The sequence below is a fragment of the Salmo salar genome, unplaced genomic scaffold (genome assembly GCF_965601325.2).
Source record: "Salmo salar unplaced genomic scaffold, fSalSal1 ptg000536l, whole genome shotgun sequence".
Classification (NCBI taxonomy): domain Eukaryota; kingdom Metazoa; phylum Chordata; class Actinopteri; order Salmoniformes; family Salmonidae; genus Salmo; species Salmo salar.
In genome coordinates, this window is record NW_027675413.1 from 479,050 (window position 1) to 487,571 (window position 8,522).

Genomic DNA, 8,522 nt, shown 5'->3' on the forward strand with positions numbered 1-8,522 from the left:
TGGATATTAGATTTGTGTTTAGCTAGTGCGTTGCTATGGATCTTTATTTATTTTGACTGCACGTTTTTCCGTATTGGAGATACATTTTGTTTGGGCTCGTTCCAAGGGGACAAGAGTTCTAGAAGCTAGTGAGTTTTAGGAAGACGAGAGTTCTAGAAGCTAGTGAGTTTTAGGAAGACGAGAGTTCTAGAAGCTAGTGAGTTTTAGGAAGAGGAGAGTTCTAGAAGCTAGTGAGTTTTAGGAAGATGAGTGTTCTAGAAGCTAGTGGGATTTAGGATTCTATAGAAAGAAAAAGGAGAAAAATTATACTATTGTATATTATTATTTAGAAATACGTGTTTTTTTTCTTGTTTTTAATTGTTGACATCCAGTAGACACCATGTTTATATTGTAGAAGGTGAAGCATTGTAGTTGATTATAATGTGAAATGGAAGTTGTTTTCTGTTGGTGGTGAGCAAACTTTTCCAACAAAAATATAGGATATATTTGTTGTCTTAAAGGGGAAGGTGTTACAGGCTTTGGTTTTTCCATTTATGTTTTGAGGTTGGACTTTAGCACGTCTAGCTCGTTAGCACGTCTAGCTCGTTAGCACGTCTAGCTCGTTAGCCCGTCTCGCTCGTTAGCACGTCTAGCTCGTTAGCCCGTCTAGCTCGTTAGCCCGTCTCGCTCGTTAGCACGTCTCGCTCGTTAGCCCGTCTAGCTCGTTAGCACGTCTAGCTCCGTCAGCACGTCTAGCCCGTCAGCACGTCTAGCTCGTTAGCACGTAGGACGCACTGATTGGTGTCACCTCGTTAGTCAGTATGTGTTACACCTGTGCTGGCTTGTCCATCTCGTTAGTGGGAAGGTGTTTCACCTGAGCTGGTCCAGGTTCTATTTAAGAGTGTCTGGCCCAGTGCTCCAGTTGTCTTGATACATGTGGAGAGTCAACACCTTTAGTTGCTCCACCTTTTTGGTTTGCTTCCTGTCTTTAAGTTTGGTGTGGGTTTTTCTTTTGTTTGCCTCTTCTTGGGCAGATTTAGTGGGTCTCATGGTGGGTGTCTTTTAGGTCCCAGTTGTTGTTACTAGTCAACTTTCAGTGTCCCAAGCTTATATTTTGGGTTGGATATTGCATCCAATTAACATTTTAATCATTAGTTTTTCAGTTTAGTCTTCTGTTTTTTATCCTCTTATGTTTGTTGTGTACTAAATATTTCTGTTTATTTTCAATGTTTTTAAAAATATTTTTCCTGTGAAGCCATTTTGTTGCATCCATGTCTGAAATGTGCTGTATGAATCAAGCTTGATTTGATTTGACCATATAATAAAACAAATGAACCCAGTGACTGACCAATCAACAGACTGCTGAAGTGGTAAACACCACCCCCGGCTCTACCAGGGGCTTGAGGTGGTCTCCCACAGCTCTGCTTATGTCATGTTCTGTGGCCTTGCTGTTCCATTTCTGACTGCCCCTGCAACACAGAAACACATTTAGTCATATTATATAAACCACTCAAAGTAATGGATATGGAGCATCTATGGCCTCAGTTACACCTGGCACCTAAATGTGACTTCTGTCATCTGATCTCTCCAAGCTGCATTAGGTTCAGATCTACCAGGATGGGCTTTTGATATAGTATGGATACAGTCAGGCCACTGAATATGCATCAGCAATGTAAAGAGATGTTGGGGAAAAGTACATTATACACAAATGACCTTCGTAATATCAAAGAACAAATGTGTGTGCCTGAGGGGAAATTAACTTCATACAGCCAAGGGAGGTGAGAAATTACACCAATATCAGTGGACAATTTGCACTAATGTAAATAAACATAGATGGAACATATTCCCTTTTGCTGATGTGATGAACCGCTAAGGGGACATAAATATTTACCATCTAAACCATGTGTGACCTCTCACCTCTCTGGCTGTAGAAGTGTTCTGCCTAACCAGTCCCTCAACAGCTCTCTGACTGAGCTCCACCCTCACTGGGTCTTCAGAGGAGAGGAAGGCTGAGGAGGGATGGAAGGATGAATGGATCAGTCAGTCAATAATGTGTAGAGCTGCTGTCTATGCTGTCTGACTAAATCACTATTTTAGTAGTTCATTAAAGTAAATAAGGCTTTATGACTGCTGAATACCAACTATCAATCACTTAGATCATGTATTTTCAGGTAGAGATACATCCTTGGGACGTCCCTGGCCCGTTGAAGTTGACATTTAAAATGGTTAAGGTAGGGGTTAAGGTTAGGGTTTAGGGTAGGATGTCCCAAGGATCCCAGATAGCATTGACCATTGTGCATTCTTCTGTCTCTTTTACATAGCAGGTGATGAGTTCTGACTTCTGAACTTGAAAATATTAAATATCCTTATTATGTGAAATTGAATGAAACAATAATGTATGTTGATGGTCATATAATGTACAATATTCCATGATGTTTCTATATGATAACAATACAGTAATATATTTAATATGATGTACAATATTCCATGATGTTTCTATATGATAACAATACAGTAATATATTTAATATGATGTACAATATTCCATGATGTTTCTATATGATAACAATAGAGTAATATATTTAATATGATGTACAATATTCCATGATGTTTCTATATGATAACAATAGAGTAATATATTTAATATGATGTACAATATTCCATGATGTTTCTATATGATAACAATACAGTAATATATTTAATATGTCATATTTTTTAACAATTTCACTAATTCATTTTAATTAACTTAATCATTATGACACAGCCCTCTCTATTGTCATTGGTTGCACTAATTGCACTGTTTGTCTACATAACCTGGTTCAAGTATTGATGACATCACCCTGAGGAAGGCACAGTGATGCTGAAACGTTGGTAAATACCCAATAAATTGCTGGGAGTTTATACATGGAGTGTGCGACTTTATTTATTTTGATAGTTTATAGTTTATTCGCCGTTAGTCAGCACCTCCTCACAAACTATTTTTCTGGGTGTGCGCCAGCTCATGTTTTTTAACCTGTTAGGGGTAGGGGGCAGTATTTACACGGCCGGATAAAAAACGCCCCTGATTTAATCTGGTTATTACTGCTGCCCAGAAACTAGAATATGCATATAATTGGCTTTGGATAGAAAACACCCTAAAGTTTCTAAAACTGTTTGAATGGTGTCTGTGAGTATAACAGAACTCATATGGCAGGCAAAAACCTGAGAAGATTCTGTACAGGAAGTGCCCTCTCTGACCATTCCTAGGGCTTCTTGACTCTCTTTATTGAAAACTTAGGATCTTTGCTGTAACGTGACACTTCCTACGGCTCCCATAGGCTCTCAGAACTCGGGAAAAAGCTGAATGATGTCTTTGCAGCCCCTGGCTGAAAAACATTAGCGCCTTTGGTAAGTGGTCTATCAGAGGACAATGAGACTGAGGCGCATGCACGAGGCGACCCCATGTTTTTATTTTCTCTGTCTTTGAACTAAACACGCTTTCCCGGTCGGAATATTATCACTTTTTTACGAGAAAAATGGCATCAAAATTGATTTTAAAGAGCGGTTGACATGCTTCGAAGTACGGTAATGGAATATTTAGAAATGTTTTGTCACGAAACGCGTTGGGCGCGTCACCCTTATTTACCCTTCGGATAGTGTCTTGAACGCACGAACAAAACAGAGGATATTTGAACATAACTATGGATTATTTTGAACCAAACCAACATTTGTTATTGAAGTAGAAGTCCTGGGAGTGTATTCTGACGAAGAACAGCAAAGGTAATAACATTTTTCGTATAGTAAATCTGACTTTGGTGAGGGCTAAACTTGGTGGGTGTCTAAATAGCTAGCCCTGTGATGCTGGGCTATCTACTCAAAATATTGCAAAATGTGCTTTCACCGAAAAGCTATTTTAAAATCGGACATAGCGAGTGCATAAAGGAATTCTGTATCTATAATTCTTAAAATAATTGTTATGTTTTTTGTGAACGTTTATCGTGAGTAATTTAGTAAATTCACCGGAAGTGTTCGGTGGGAATGCTAGTTCTGAACGTCACATGCTAATGTAAAAAGCTGGTTTTTGATATAAATATGAACTTGATTGAACAAAACATGCATGTATTGTATAACATAATGTCCTAGGATTGTCATCTGATGAAGATCATCAAAGGTTAGTGCTGCATTTAGCTGTGGTTTGGGTTTATGTGACATTATATGCTAGCTTGAAAAATGGGTGTCTGATTATTTCTGGCTGGGTACTCCGCTGACATAATCTAATGTTTTGCTTTCATTGTAAAGCCTTTTTGAAATCGGACAGTGTGGTTAGATTAACGAGAGTCTTGTCTTTAAAATGGTGTAAAATAGTCATATGTTTGAGAAATTGAAGTAATAGCATTTCTAAGGTATTTGAATATCCCGCCACGGGATTACACTGGCTGTTGCGTAGCCCAGAGAGGTTTTTTAAGGGTAGGTAACAACACACCCGCCACGCTGATCCTCAACACAGGGGCCCCTCTGGGGTGCTGCTCAGTCTCCTCCTGTAGTCCCTGTTCACTCATGACTGCACGGCCAGGCACGACTCCAACACCATTATTAAGTTTGCCCATGCCACAATAGTGGTAGGCCTGATCACCAACAACGATGAGACAGCCTATAGGGAGGAGGTCAGAGACCTGGCCGGGTGGTGCCAGAATAACAACCTCTCCCTCAACGTGATCAAGACAAAGGAGATGATTGTGGACTACAGGAAAAGGAGGACCGAGCATGTCCCCATTCTCATCAATGGGGCTGTAGTGGAGCAGGTTGAGAGCTTCAAGTTCCTTGGTGTCCACATCACTAACAAACTATCATGGTCCAAGCACACCACGATAATCGTGAAGAGGGCACGACAAAACCTATTCCTCCTCAGGAGACTGAAAAGATTTAGCATGGGTCCTCAGATCCTCAAAAGGTTCTACAGCTGCACCATCGAGAGCATCCTGACTGGTTGCATCCCTGCCTGGTATGGCAACTGCTCTGCCTCTGACCGCAAGGCACTACAGAGGGTAGTGCGTACAGCCCAGTACATCACTGGGGCCAAGCTCCCTGCCATCCAAGACCTCTTTACCAGGCGGTGTCAGAGGAAGCCCCCCCCCCCCCACTCTCTGTTATCATCTATGCATAGTCACTTTAATAACTCTACCTACATGTACATATTCACCGTCTCACCTCATACTGTATTGGAGCAGCAGCAGCTGACTGCCCGGTTCAACATCAGTTCACGTCTCACCTCATACTGTATTGGAGCAGCAGCAGCTGACTGCCCAGTTCAACATCAGTTCACCGTCTCACCTCATACTGTATTGGAGCAGCAGCAGCTGACTGCCCAGTTCAACATCAGTTCACCGTCTCACCTCATACTGTATTGGAGCAGCAGCAGCTGACTGCCCAGTTCAACATCAGTTCACCGTCTCACCTCATACTGTATTGGAGCAGCAGCAGCTGACTGCCCAGTTCAACATCAGTTCACCGTCTCACCTCATACTGTATTGGAGCAGCAGCAGCTGACTGCCCAGTTCAACATCAGTTCACCGTCTCACCTCATACTGTATTGGAGCAGCAGCAGCTGACTTGATCGTTGATACTAATCATCATGTTTGAATCTGAGAGTAAATAGAGCCGACTACACTCTAAAAATGAAGGGTTCAACTGGAGTTGTTCTCAGATCCCCTAAGAACCGTAGGGTTCTTGGTCAATGAAAAACAGCCCCAAAAGGTTCTTCAAAGAACTTGTTAGATGGTGGGTTCATCGAGGAACCTCCGTTGTTGCTGGACTTCTTCCGGGAACTTCGCAATTACAACTGAAAACGATGGTGACAAGTTTGGATGCGACAACAGTTAAAAAGGTTACGTTGGGTTGATGTTTGGCTCTGAATATGTCTCGAAATAATGTATTATAATAATATAACATACTAATAATGAATAACGAAGACAATGATAGTTTTCTGTGAATATCTTCCATAACGTTACTATAGTTAATTAACGTTAATATTAGAAAGCCGGGTTTGACCGTCGGCGTTGTATGAGCTACAGTACAGTACCGTTAGCTAGCTAACGTTATGTCCTAACTAGGCACAACTAGGTTTGGATTATTTCCTCAACTATATTCTTTCCCATATATTCTATATCGTTTCCATAAAGCCAACATGGCTTTACACTCATTAATGTAAGTTTCCAATCAAGAGCAGTTCTCACTTTTGTGATAATGAACTAGCTAACGTTAGCTTCGTTAACTAACTAACTAACTAACTAACTAAGGACAGTGACCTGTCCAGACCAGATGTTACAACGAACTGAATCGTCAATGGAGGTCTTCCTCTTTATATAGCCTGCTACAGCATGCAATACTATTAACTCACAAGGGGGCATAACGTTACATGTACAATACTACACACTCAGAGCCTACTGCCTCGGCCCTGTTTACGCCTCCAAGGTGCCCCCCCTCACACAGAAATACACACTCAGAGGATTTTCTAAAAACTGCACCATTTACCCAGGTCATCAGGAGCGGTCACCAAGTGAAGATTCACATCCCCATCGCCAAATGTGGTGGTTAATTTCTTTCATATCAAATGAGACAAACTTATCACACAAGTCAGAGTTATACTAAAACTCAATCTTTATTCACTTAATAATAAGGGAGCAGGTCAATACAACACACACATATAAAGTGAATCAATTGAGTGCTCTACGATAATGATGGCTGGTCGACGAATCACCCCCAGATGATTCGTTGAGAGCCACAATACAAAAGTACAATGGTCTTTTATAGCCAAGATACACCCCTTTTAACCTACATGACCAACAACAGATGTATAGAACGGGTCACAAGGTTAAGATTTGTATGAAAGATACTTATAATTCTCAGCAGACAGTATCTGCTGTAAAAACAGTACTCTTTGTGTAGAGACCAGGGTCTGGCCCTGGGGTCATCTCTCCCTGGTCCCATATAGAACAGAAACATTAACTCATGTTCTGGAATGCAGTCTCTTTAGGTTTTATCACCCAAAAGACATTGTAAATCTCCTGGCAGTGTTTTCTCCCAGAGGCCCATCCTCAGTAGAACACAGACACAATAGTTCTAAGAACCCTCTATTCTGTTGCATTAAACAACCATTTGATGCAATACAAGTATAATATCATAATCTTGCAATTTTGCTCTCACAGTGTCCACTGAAAGTTGACTAGTAACAACAACTGGGACCTAAAAGACACCCACCATGAGACCCACTTAATCTGCCCAAGAAGAGGAAAACAAAAGAAAAACCCACACCAAACTTAAAGACAGGAAGCAAACCAAAAAGGTGGAGCAACTAAAGGTGTTGACTCTCCACATGTATCAAGACAACTGGAGCACTGGGCCAGACACTCTTAAATAGAACCTGGACCAGCTCAGGTGAAACACCTTCCCACTAACGAGATGGACAAGCCAGCACAGGTGTAACACATACTGACTAACGAGGTGACACCAATCAGTGCGTCCTACGTGCTAACGAGCTAGACCTGCTAACGAGCTAGACGGGCTGATGAGCTAGACGTGCTAACGAGCTAGACGGGCTAACGAGCTATACGGGCTAACGAGCTAGACGTGCTAAAGTCCAACCTCAAAACATAAATGGAAAAACCAAAGCCTGTAACACCTTAAGACAACAAATATATCCTATATTTTTTGTTGGAAAAGTTTGCTCACCATCAACAGAAAACAACTTCCATTTCACATTATAATCAACTACAATGCTTCACCTTCACCAATATAAACATGGTGTCTACTGGCTGTCAACAATTAAAAACACGAAGAAACATATTTCTAGAACTATTTTTCCCCACTAGCTTCTAGAACTCTCGTCTTCCTAAAACTCACTAGCTTCTAGAACTCTCGTCTTCCTAAAACCCACTAGCTTCTAGAACTCTCGTCTCCTTGGAACGAGCCCAAACAAAACTCATCTCCAATACGGAAAAGCCGTCAAAATAAATTGTGATCCATGGCAACGCACTGGCTAAATGCAAAACACAACACTTTTTGACTGCCCACCCTTGAGATAATCAGCAACCAAGTTGTCCTTACCACAGACATGTCTGATTTCAAGAGGAAACTCCTGCAATATCCATAGTAACTTTCCACCTCACTGCAGAGCTTCTCTCTCATTTCAGGGTTCACTAGATATGCATGTTGTTGGATCGGGGCCCAGTCCCCAATGTCATGCTCCAGTACATTTGGGTTGGCACATCTGAGAATGAACCCTGATATTCTAAAAGCAGGGCAGCAATGTCAATATAATTGTACAAAACAATTGTCAGTTGGTTGCATTAAAAATAATCATTACTAAATGTTACATGAAATGTAAATATGAAATATTTGGTTGCATAGTCTACTTTCAACAGCTTTTCAATGACATTTTGCTGGGTGGGATAGCCCTAATGTCAAAACACAGTTTTAACGTGTCTAAATCAATAACCAATATGCAGAAACAGTTTGTGATAAATTGAAAACCTAAACATAACATGTGCTATATACACAAACATCTGC